Below are 12,824 nucleotides of genomic sequence, written 5' to 3'. Positions count from 1 at the left end.
ATAGTTTAGGTTATGGTGTGCAGAGCAGTGATAAAATGTTACATAAGAAGATTTATTTCAGTCATTATGCCTTGGTGATATTTGCTATGCACCAACAGACTGTTCAGTAATATAAACCCTATTTTATTTTTTATTAAATTAATTTTCCATCCTCCTACATAATTATCTAAATTCTCTAAACTACACAGATATAGCTCTTGGCACAACATTGTATACTGACAAGGGAACGTTTAAAGAGAAATGTAGCTGGATAGACTCCTAAAATACTCAGGGAACTGACTTATGCATTTGGGTAAACTCAGTTACAATATAAGAGCTGGATAAATAGTGTGAAAAATTTTTCATTAACACACTTGAAAATCTTTTTCAGTTTGGCAACATTCCCACCCCTTTTACTTGCTTGTTCACAAAAAAAATATTAGGGAATGGCTGTTTTCTGGGTAATACCCATATGCAACCATATCAATATATTTACATTTGAGGCAGAAATGTTTGACCGCCTATTTATACAGTCGGTCATACAATCAGGGGGCCGATATAATAACATGTGACACAGCTGACCAATCACACTTCATGAGGAAATAGTCAGATATATGGTTGAAGCGAATAATTTGCAAGCAACCCACTGCCTCAAATATGTTCCCAAAGTAATTGTTAAACAATGACACGCAACATAACACATACATTCATAAAAATCAGACTCCAACATGTTGTAACCCATTTGCACCTGTCCAGTAAAGAAAAGGGGCTAGAAAACCTGATGGATTCAACCAGCTGAGGATTTTCTTGGCATTGGGGAATCCTTAGGTGATGTAGAAGTGTAGGAAACAAGGCCAGGAACAATGGGTACAGGTGGAGTGAGTTTCCCTGCTCTTCAGAAATTCAGGGCTGGCAGAACAGTCCCTGATAGCTGTTTTTGCCTGGCATAGTTCAAAGCAGTCTTGAGGTTTCTCTAAATTATGATAGGGAACAGGCTGGCATCAAGTCAGCGACATAACTAAGGAACTGCCAGTAGAGTCTTTATGCCCCCTACCCCAAAGCTGCATCCAGTGTTGATTGAGTAGAGTTAGAAATCTGGATCATATCTCTTCAAGGATAATTTGGAACAGGAAGAGTGCCAAATTAGCTATTAGTGATTAAAATTATTTTGCCCAGCACTACAAAGCACCTAATCATCGTATGCTTGATTTTTTCCTGTTTGAATGTAGCTATAGTTTCTAGCTATTCTGAAGACTACACAAAGTCCTACCACCTGATTATGCTTTCTCTTACACTGACTACAGTGAAGTTACTCCTGATTTACACTAAAAACAATGAGGAGTTTTTAGTGTAGAGACTAACAAATTTATTCAGGCATACGCTTTTGTGGGCTAAAAATCGCTTCATCAGATGCATGGAGTGAAAAATACAGTAAACAGTATATATATATCACAGCACGTGAAAAGATGGAGTTGCCTTACCAAGTGGGGAGTCACTGCTAACGAGTCCAGTTCAATTAAGGTGGAAGTGGCCTATTCTCAACAGTTAACAAGAAGGGGTGAATATCAAGAGAGGGAAAATTACTTTTGTAGTGCTAACAAGGCCAATGCAATAAAGGTGGACGTCACCCATTTCCAACAGTTGACAAGAAGGTGTGAGTGTCAGCAGAGAGAAAATTACTTTTTGTAGTGACCGATCCAGTCCCAGTCTAATTAGGCCTGAATAAAGACAGAAGGGCCTAGGGCTTACAGGAATCCCCTTGGTCTGGTATTGACATTCTAGTTAAAAGCGATCATGTATGGTTTCTACTGAAAGCCTGTGTCACACTGGTCTTCACAATCTTTGCAAAACAGGTGCAGATAATATGCAAGGAGATTTATTTATATATACACACACATATACACACATACAGAGAGAGAGAGAGAGAGAGAGATTGTAAATTACATTCTCAAGGCCTTGTAGTGAATTGCAGGTTGAGACAGATTTCACAGACAGGAGGTCGGAGTAACTTATCTCCCTAGCTGACCATTGTGTATTGTGTGTCTTACAATAGAAGTCTATTGGCATATTGAGTCAAGTGCTAATAAAGAGTTTGTGGTGACTTCAGAAGGAAAATTAACAGTAAACAGTGTGGGAAGGGGACACCCTCCTTTGCAGCTGACAACAGAGAACTGATCTAATCTCTAGGGGGTGCAAAAATACACCGTGGAATCCTTCCTGGGGGGAAATAAGCTGCCAGTGGCCTTTGTCTCTTGAAAGTAGAGCCTCAGCCATCCTGGTTAAAAAACACAGAGAAGGACTTTTGGGTAAACAGCATCTTATTAGACAAGATAGCTTCTTGTTGAGTTTCAGCTATAGAATGTGCATTATGGTTTCATTTTGAATGCAACCCTTTGTTTCCTATATTTCTGTTTGCTAGCATATGAATCTCAGTTCTTTGTTAAATAAACTTACACTTGCTTTTCTCTATAAACAAATCTAAGTGCTTTGTGTTAAGTGGAGTTGTGTTCTAATTGTAACTAGTAAGCTGTGTATGGTGCACTGCTCCTTTTGGAACAGAGGAGCTGGTAATTCTGAGAGTGTCCAGGGAAACTGATGCTGGACACCACAGGGGGATGCCTGGAGGCTGGAGTGTGCCTGTTGCTAGCCTGGAGAGACAGCGGAGCCTGCTTGGGCATAGATGCAGGTCCACAGACGGGGCGGGGGGGGGGCAAAGAGGGCAATTGCCCAGGAGCCCAGGCGATTTAAAAGGGCCTGGGGGCCCCCAGCCAATGCTGCTGCAGCGGCCAGGAGCTCCGGGCCTTTTTAAATCACCTGGGCAGGCCACAGGTCTCCTAGGCACACGCGTGACCGCGCTGGCCAATCGTGCCAGCCCACGGAACCCTCCAAAGTGCGGGGCCCGGAGTGGTTGCACATGCCTAGGAGTAACGGGCAGTCCCAGAAGTGACAGATTTGTCACTTGTGCCCCGGGCCCCGCCCCACAGCTCTGAGGCCCAGAATTTCTGTCAGCGGACCTGCGGAGATGGGTGTGCTTGTGTTTTTGCCTGTGGCTGGGAGTGTCAGGGAGCTGATCCCTAGCAGGTACAAACAAGGTTTCTCACACTGAGGGCAGGTGTTAGTGAGTGGCCTCACAATCTTGGGTTGCCTTGCAGGGTCAGCCAGCTGTGTGGCCCTGCAAAGGTGTCAGGAAATGGTCTCCATGCTGGCCCCATAAAGACCACTGTAACAGGGTTTTGTCTCCAACCACCCCTCTTTGACGCACAGGATGGTCCTGCAGACATACTGCCCACAGCTCCTTGGTTCTTGCAATAATTTACTCCAGACTAAAGTACTGAGAACAAGATCCCCTTTGTGGGGTCTTATTTATTAACTTTTTTACAAATACAAAACTTTACCCCTCCAGTCCACACCTTCTTCTAGGGTCTAGGTGTTAATTCAAACAGGCTTCCTCACTTAAGTTCAGGAGTCTGACACTGCTCCTTTTGGGGTTTGTATAATAGTGCAGGTAGGCTTCCTCTCCTTGGATCAGAAGTCCCCCAGCCCTCCCTCTGGAGCTGGGTTTAATTCAAGCCAGCTTCAGTCAGCAGCCAGCTTCTCCCAGCAGGCCCATTTCCACTCAGTTCTTTCATCCCTAGGCTGGGAGGGGTCAGCACACCTCCTCCTGCTTGAGTCTTTGTTATTAGGGAAGAGTTAGCACATGCACTGCTCTCCTTCCCAGGGCTTCTCCTATTTGGCTGGGAAAGAGGGGAACTTTGTCCTACTGGGCTCCAGGTCTCAGACCCTTGAAGGAACAGTAGCACAGGTTTTTCCTCAACCACTAATTATTCCCACAGATCCACTTCCTCTCTCCTAGTATATGCCTCTGCCATTTCCGAAGTTCTTGTGTACATCAAAACTCCTAAAACCTGACAGGGCATGCCATGGTCAGGCTGGCTGACCCTTACCCCCTTAAAGAAGAAAGATCACTGCTGTTACAGCCACTTTGGGGGTGGGCTGACAGCAAGCCTGTGGATTCACAATTCCGAATATTCAATGGTCCAAGTACCCCAAGTAACTGGCTGTGAGGGATGCAGCTGCTATCGTAGGTTCTATGGTAGCTCATACCCTTTCCCCTGGGAGATAAATGTTACTTCCCAACTTGCATCAACTCCAAATACACTAGGCTGAAGTGAGTTTTCATCCTATGACATGGAGGATTACTTGCACAAATAAGGGTTGCAGGACTACGCCTTTAGTCTTACTTCTTTAAACATGGTAGAACATTACTCTATTAATTGTTTTTGAACAACAAATGTAAGTGATGAAGAAAACCAATACACGGGAAAAACATGGTTACTCATATATCTGATCCTAATTTCAGAAATCTATATCACAGAAATCTATATCTATATTTTTATATCTCTATCTATAGATAGATAGATATAGATCACAGAAGTCTATATTTCCTTTAGTACCATATGGCCCATCAAATATTTTACGATATGTATGTATATGAGAGAGAGAGAGAAAGATTTTTAATATCTTTTAAGAGATAAATGTAATGTTTCTAATTGTTTAGAAGCTAACAAATCTGGACATCAATATAGTTTTATGTATTCTGTTTGTGAATCTGTGCAGCTTTGAACATTTTAATATACTTAAATTATAAGTGTCTCTTCCAGTTGTTACCAATATATTGGAATCAAGCTTATTCTGATTAATTTAAAAAATAATTTGTTTCATGGGCCATGGAAGCCTTTTCTCTGTAACAAAGCAAAAGTAAGTGTTCTGAATACACGGACACAGCAAAGTCTACAGATTGCACATAACTATAGGAATCTGTTGCCTGTTACACATCCAGAAATAACAGAAAAAAATGTCATTTGATTCTAGTGTTTGTCTTAACATGTCATATTTTAGGGATCTTAAATATATAGTACAAAGTATAAAAAGGATTTTAAATGTAAGAGAACTTTGCGAGTTAAACAATACCATAGCACGCCAGGCACTTCTATTGTATTTGATATCACGGCATAAAATACATAAAACATACAGCTATCTTCAGAAAGGGGGCAGAAGGATGTGTCCTACTATCCTCTAACTGTATATAATTAGAACTGTTCAGAAGTGTGTCACAGGCCCTGTACTTCCAAAATCTACAGGAGCTAGTTCTTTAGCTACAGTGGTAAGGACTGTGCTTGTACAAGGGGAATCTGAATTGTAGACCCACAGATGCCAAAGAATTCCAAGTGTGCAGCACAGTAATAACTATAGGAAAACATGGAGGGGCCACAGATTTATTACAGCAGTCCATGCTCTTGGGGATGCCTAACTTTAAGGGCCAGCAGACTGAGCCAGAATGAGTGAAGGGTGAGAGTCTCTTCAGGCTGCTGAAGACAACCTCATTCCCCCAACTCCCTGATCTGATTTCTTGCCTAAACTTCTGCAAGCAGTCCTTTCATTGACTGGCTGAAAATAGACTCTCCCCCATTCTGACAGGCCACAAGTGTCTTTGTGGGGGGCGGTATACTGGACATTTCCTCCTCTCCTTGGTGGACTGAAGGTGTCTCTAGGTTCCTTTCAATATCTGCCATCACAGCTCTAATCTCTTTGCTACCTACTCCTCGCAGTCTGCCAAGGCAGTGCTCCTTAACACTTGTGCAAAGAACTTCAGCAATATGATCTTTCCATCAGAATCAGAAAGTGAACAAGATATTCTGTATAAAGACTTAGATTAGTGTTTTTTTACTCTATCTATAAAAGTGTGGACTTTGAGTATTGACTTGTCTGAGTAAGGGAATATCCACACAAGTAAAGATTGCAGGATCAGGACCAAATAAGAGATTGCCATTTAAGGGCCCAATCCTGCACACTCTCTTACTCACACAAATAGTCTCATTGTCTTCAACAGGACACTATGCATGAGTAAGAACTAATTTGCAGAAGACCCCAAATTAGTCACAGCACAGCAAGGACTGCCAAAGAAGGGAAAGGACTGTGACTTTCTCTTTTTTAAAGTCCCTGGGCCAAATCTGGCTCTATGACTGATTTGGTTAACCAAATCTCTCCATTTGTAGTACACTGCCTTGCCAGCTATCCTTACTCAAGTATAGTGTGGACTTCCATAAGTATTATTCAGAGTATATCTTTCTATGAATGTAGATGATTCTTGTGGTAATTATAAATATTTTTCACCAAATTAATTGAGTGATCCAATCAAGCTATACTTTTATATATCCTGTGATTAAGGGTCTTCTTCTTAGCGTATGCGCAACATGCCTCAGGTGACACGTGACCAGGATTCATAGCCGAATTTGGTCTGCTGGTAGGATCATTAGCTTCCCTGGCTTCGGCAAGGTACTGACAGGGAGTGCAACATGAACACTGATCCATGCCCCCTATTAATGGTCATTTTAGGATATATTTGTATTGAGTATTTTTTCATATCCAACTGACTGAGCACCAGCATCTGTAGACTTGGCAATTCATAGCCCCAGCACCTCTGGGTTTGCTGCATCAGTTATGAATGTAAATAAATTGCTTGAGTGCCGGCACCTAATTGCTTGAACCCCAGCACCTCTTATATTACAATTTAAGCACTGCTTTGTAGTGCTTCTTTTTCCTTTTCTTAGAAGCGACTTGTTTTGTTTTGAGAGTACAAAAGAAAGATAAATATCAATCCTTTGTTTTTGAAGCTGAAGTGACTACATGTAGTTTAAGCAAAGCCTGAGGAAAAACATTCTGTGTAAGCTATCAACTTCTTGTTAGCATGTGACCACCCATACCTTACCTTTAGGTTGCACTGTTTTCTGATCATGGCCTCCTATGGAAGTTGCTCAACTGAAGCAACTTAAACACTGTTGTGAGCAGGCCAGAAGTTAGATACAAAGTCTGAATACAATTGTGAAGTACACATTTAGCAAAACATCAAGAGTAGCTTTTGCTGGACATGGAGTGCAGGATAAGACTCTTCACTGTGTAGCACTATTGTTAATTTTAGAATGTATTTAACAATGTGTGCCAGGGGGAAATATTACACAATCCAAATTAGCAAAAGAAAATGATGTGTTAGTAATTATGTAGATTGCAATAGCAGTCTACATTGTGTGCTAAGCACATAGGAAGCAGTAGACCTAACCAAAGAGTATATAATCTAAGGCCTTGTCTACACTGGCAAGTTTCTGTGCAGTAAAGCAACTTTCTGCATTGTAACTCCCGAGGTGTACACACTGCCAAACTACTTAGTGTGGGAGAAACTGCGCAGTTGCATCGCTGTAATAAACCACCCTGACAAGAGGTGTAAAACTTTTCTGCACCAGGGCTTCAGTGCACGGTGCCAGTGTATACATCCTGGTCAATTACAGCGCTGCTATTGGCCTCCGGGAGGTGTCCCACAATGCCTGTTCTCGCCTCTCTGGTCATCGGTTTGAACTCTACTGCCCTGACCTCAGGTGACCAACCATGAGTCCCACCCCTTGAATTCCTTAGGAATTTTGAATGTCGCCTTCCTGTTTGCTTGGTGACATGGGCAGTGGTCTCAGCGCATCTTTCCAGGTGGCCGTGCCTGCTCCATGCACCAGCTGGTTCCCTGCTTGGAGCAATGTCGAGCTGCTGGACCTCATCAGCATTTGGGGAGAAGAGGCTGTGCAGTCCCAGCTGCGCTCCAACTGTAGGAATTATACCACTTACGGACAGGTTTCACGATGCATGACAGAAAGGGGCCATGACTGCAGTGCAGGGTCAAAGTGAAGGAGCTGCGGAATGCCTACCACAAGGCGTGGGAGGCAGACCGCTGTTCCTGTGCTGCGCCCACGAGCTGCCGGTTCTACAAAGAGCTGGACGTGATACTCGGGGGCGACCCCACCTCCACTGCAAAGGCCCCAGTGGATACTTCGGTGGCTCGTGTGCCAGTTGAGAGTGGACAGAGCCAGGAGAAGGAAATCTTGGATGAGGATGTGGATGGGAAGGGGGACCCAGAGGCAGAGGACGACTCGGAGGTCAGAGATGCATGCAGCCAAGAGTTCTTCTCTACCTCAGAGGAGCCTAGCCAGTCACAGCTGTTGGAGCTTGGTGAAGTGCAAACAGGAGAGGAAGCCCCTGGTAAGTGGCTCTGATTTTGGGAATCGCTGAAGCGAGTTGTTGTGGGGAGGAGGGTTGCAGAAAGCAGGCTTTTGTCTGTATGATGCGTGTACCACCACATGCCTAGTCTGAGCGGTGGAACAGGGTGTTGATTGACTCCCCCTCTTCACGGGAATATGCCTCAGAGATCTCAATAAAACTCTCATGGAGATACTGGGCAATCCACTGCTGCATGTTCTTTGGAAGAGCTGTTTGTTTCTTGCCCCATTAAGGGTAACTTTCCCACACCACTCTGCCATCACAGGGTGGAGGGACCATTGCTGCACACAGGCGAGCTACATAAGGGCCAGGGCAGAAGCTGCAGTCTTGCAGAAGACCCTCCCTTGATTCCCTGCTCACCCTCAACAGTGAGATATCTTCCATAACGAACACAGTTTGTGGAAAATGTGAGGACGGTAATGATAAGGCCCCCCCTACAGTGCTGGCTCTCCCTAACAGCCATGTGTCCAATGTACAGTATGGTCCTGGAACACTCATTTCTCCTGCCCCTGCGGGTACTCACCATTTTGCGGGTCTTGTGGCTCATGTCTGCTTGCCTGGGCTCAGCCAGTTAGTGATAGGTATGTGAATAGTGGCTGTGTTTTAAATCACTGAATCAGTGGTCTGTCTGCTACAAACACTACTGCTTTGGGAAAACGTTGCAATTCGGCTTCACAGGTATGACCTTGGGAGCCCAGCCTCCGTCTTTGTTATCGCCAGCTGAATGGCTGCTCAGAATTAGAAAGTGGCCACGAAGAACTAAAGAGGACTTTCTGCATGATGTCATGATGCACTCCATGGCCGAAAAACAAGAATTGAAGGAGTGGTGGGACAGCGAGAAGAGGGACTGAAAGAAGAACGTGGCACTCTAGAATGAAGCCATGGAGGGGCTCTTAAATGTTATGGAGCGCCAAGTGGACACGCTCCAGGCACTACTAGCATTGCAAACCGAGTAGCTCCATGCCCACCCTCGCCTGCAGCTGCTGTCACAAAACTCTTTCCCATGTGCCTCCCAGACACCGCCAACACACTGTTATCAACCTCCTGGCTCCAGTCTGTACCCACCGCATTCCACTCCTGCCCCATCACAGTCCAGCCCTGCGGACTCCCAGTACCCACTACACTCAACACCCATCCCTCTGCAGTTTAGCCCTGCTGAAGTACAGTACCCACTGCACTGAACTCCAAAGGAAAAGGTTGGATATGAAATCTGGACATACACAAATCTTTAACCGTCCCGGGACCCCACTTCCTCCTGACACCCTGCCTTCCCCCATCCTCCCTCAGTGCTGATGTGTTTTTTTGTTTGTGTCTCTCCTCCAGGTGTTGTTTTTTAATAAAATAATTGTTTTGGTTTGAAAGCAATCTTTATTCTATTAATTGAAAGCAAACAGAGACCTGCAAAGCAACAGGCAATTTTCTTACACCTTCATAGTGCATCATCTGCACCAATCACAACCACCTCCTAGCATTAAAAGCACTGCACGCCCAAGCATAGCAACAAATATTAGTGGCTTTCAGCTTCAAATTGCTGCCTCAAGGCATCCCTGATTCTTATGATCCTGTGCTGTGCCCCTCTAATAGCCCTGGTCTCTGGCTGTTCAAATTCAGCCTCCAGGCACTGAGCCTCAGCAGTCCAGCCCTGAGTGAAGCTTTCACCCTTCCCTTCACAAATATTATGGAGCATACAGCACGCGGCTATAAGCATAGGAATATTGTCATCAGCCAAGTCCAGCCTCCCATATAGGCAGCACCAGCGGGCCTTAAATCATCCAAAAGCACACTCAACAGCCATTCTGCACTTGTTCAGCCTGTTGTTGAACCGCTTGCGCATCTTCAAAGATTTACAACCTATCCTGAAAAATGATCCCTCACTCTCACAGATCTTGGGAGACAGACCAGTCCTTGCTTACAGACAGCACCCCAACCTGAAGCAAATACTCTCCAACAACCACACACCCTCACACAGAAAAAACACTAACCCAGGAACCTATCCTTGCAACAAAGCCCGATGCCAACTCTGTCCACATATTTATTCAAATGACACCATCATAGTACCTAATCACATTAGCCATGCCATCAGGGGCTCGTTCACCTGCACATCTACCAATGTGATATATGCCATCATGTGCCAGCAATGCCCCTCTGCTATGTACATTGGTCAAACTGGTCAGTCTCTACGCAAAAGAATAAATGGACACAAATCTGACATCAGGAATCATAACATTCAAAAACCGGTAGGAGAATACTTCAACCTCTCTGGCCACTCAGTAAAAGATTTAAGGGTGGCAATTTTGCAACAGAAAAGCTTCAAAACCAGACTCCAACGAGAAACTGCTGAGCTTGAATTAATATGCAAACTAGATACCATTAACTTGGGTTTGAATAGAGACTGGGAGTGGCTGGGTCATTACACATATTGAATCTATTTCCCTAAGTTAAGTATCCTCACACCTTCTTGTCAATTGTCTAAATGGGCCATCTTGATTATCACTACAAAAGTTTTTTTTTTCTCCTGCTAATAATAGCTCATCTTAACTAATTAGCCTCTCACAGTTTGTATGGCAACTGTCAACTTATCTGTGTGTATTATATATATATATATATATATATATATATATATATATATATATATATATCTCTTCTTACTATATGTTCCATTCTATGCATGTATGTATATGAGAGAGAGAGAGAGAGAAAGAGATTTTTAATATCTTTTAAGAGATAAATGTAATGTTTCTAATTGTTTAGAAGCTAACAAATCTGGACATCAATATAGTTTTATGTATTCTGTTTGTGAATCTGTGCAGCTTTGAACATTTTAATATACTTAAATTATAAGTGTCTCTTCCAGTTGTTACCAATATATTGGAATCAAGCTTATTCTGATTAATTTAAAAAATAATTTGTTTCATGGGCCATGGAAGCCTTTTCTCTGTAACAAAGCAAAAGTAAGTGTTCTGAATACACGGACACAGCAAAGTCTACAGATTGCACATAACTATAGGAATCTGTTGCCTGTTACACATCCAGAAATAACAGAAAAAAATGTCTCTACGCAATGGCATCAGGGGCTCGTTCACATTAGCCATGCCATCAGGGGCTCGTTCACCTGCACATCTACCAATGTGATATATGCCATCATGTGCCAGCAATGCCCCTCTGCTATGTACATTGGTCAAACTGGTCAGTCTCTACGCAAAAGAATAAATGGACACAAATCTGACATCAGGAATCATAACATTCAAAAACCGGTAGGAGAATACTTCAACCTCTCTGACCACTCAGTAAAAGATTTAAGGGTGGCAATTTTGCAACAGAAAAGCTTCAAAACCAGACTCCAACGAGAAACTGCTGAGCTTGAATTAATATGCAAACTAGATACCATTAACTTGGGTTTGAATAGAGACTGGGAGTGGCTGGGTCATTACACATATTGAATCTATTTCCCTAAGTTAAGTATCCTCACACCTTCTTGTCAATTGTCTAAATGGGCCATCTTGATTATCACTACAAAAGTTTTTTTTTTCTCCTGCTAATAATAGCTCATCTTAACTAATTAGCCTCTCACAGTTTGTATGGCAACTGTCAACTTATCTGTGTATATATATATATATATATATATATATATATATATATATATATATATATATATATCTTCTTACTATATGTTCCATTCTATGCATCCGATGAAGTGAGCTGTAGCCCACGAAAGCTTATGCGCTAATAAATGTTTTAGTCTCTGAGGTGCCACAAGTACTCCTGTTCTTTTTGCGGATACAGACTAACACGGCTGCTACTCTGAAAGCTATCCACAATGTCATGCACGTTGCCCAAAGTCATGGTCTTTCAGAGCAGGATGCGATTAATGGCCCTACACACTTCTGTCAACACGAGTCCAATGATTGACTTTCCCACTCTAAACTGGTTAGAGACCGATTGGTAGCAGTCTGGAACAGCCAGCTTCCACAGTGCAATCGCCATGTGCTTCTCCAACAGCAGGGCAGCTCTCATTCTCGTGTCTTTGCCCCGCAGGGCTGAGGCGAGTTCACCGCACAGTCCCATGAATGTGGTTTTCCTCATCCAAAAGTTCTGCAGCCATTGCTCGTCATCCTAGACATGCATGATGATGTGATCCCACCACTCAGTGCTTGTATCCCGAGCCCAAAAGTGGCATTCCACTGTGGTCAGCACCTCTGTGAATGTCACAAGCAATCTCGTGTTGTAGCTACTAGATGTGGCGAGATCAATGACAAACTCCTCTTGCCTTTGTAGTTTAAGGAATAACTCCATTGCCACTTGTGACATGTTAGTGAGAGCAAGCAGCTTATTGGCCAACAGTGTGGGATCTATTCCTGCAGACTGAAGAGGCAGAACGCGCAGTACACAAACTGTTGAAAGATGATGCCAAATGCAGACAGAAGCACAGGGATTGCTGGGATGCAAAGCAATGAATCACGGGGCATTGGGACAGGACCCAGGATGCCCCACGACCCCCTCTGCCTTCCCACAACTCTCAGTGGCAGAAGAGGAAGAGATGCTCTGTGGGATAGCTGCCCAGGGTGCACCACTCCGAATACCGCTACAAGTGCCGCAAGTGTGAACACACAATTGCGCAGGCAGCTGGACAGTGTGAACACACATCAGGGGTTTCCCTTCAGCACTCTCTGAGCGACGCTGTAACTGCCAATGCTGTAACTCTGCCAGTATAGACATACCCTAAGATGACAAATGAAGGGTGTGGGCAA

The sequence above is a fragment of the Caretta caretta genome, chromosome 5 (assembly GCF_965140235.1).
Source record: "Caretta caretta isolate rCarCar2 chromosome 5, rCarCar1.hap1, whole genome shotgun sequence".
NCBI lineage: Eukaryota > Metazoa > Chordata > Testudines > Cheloniidae > Caretta > Caretta caretta.
This window is presented reverse-complemented; position numbering follows the sequence as displayed.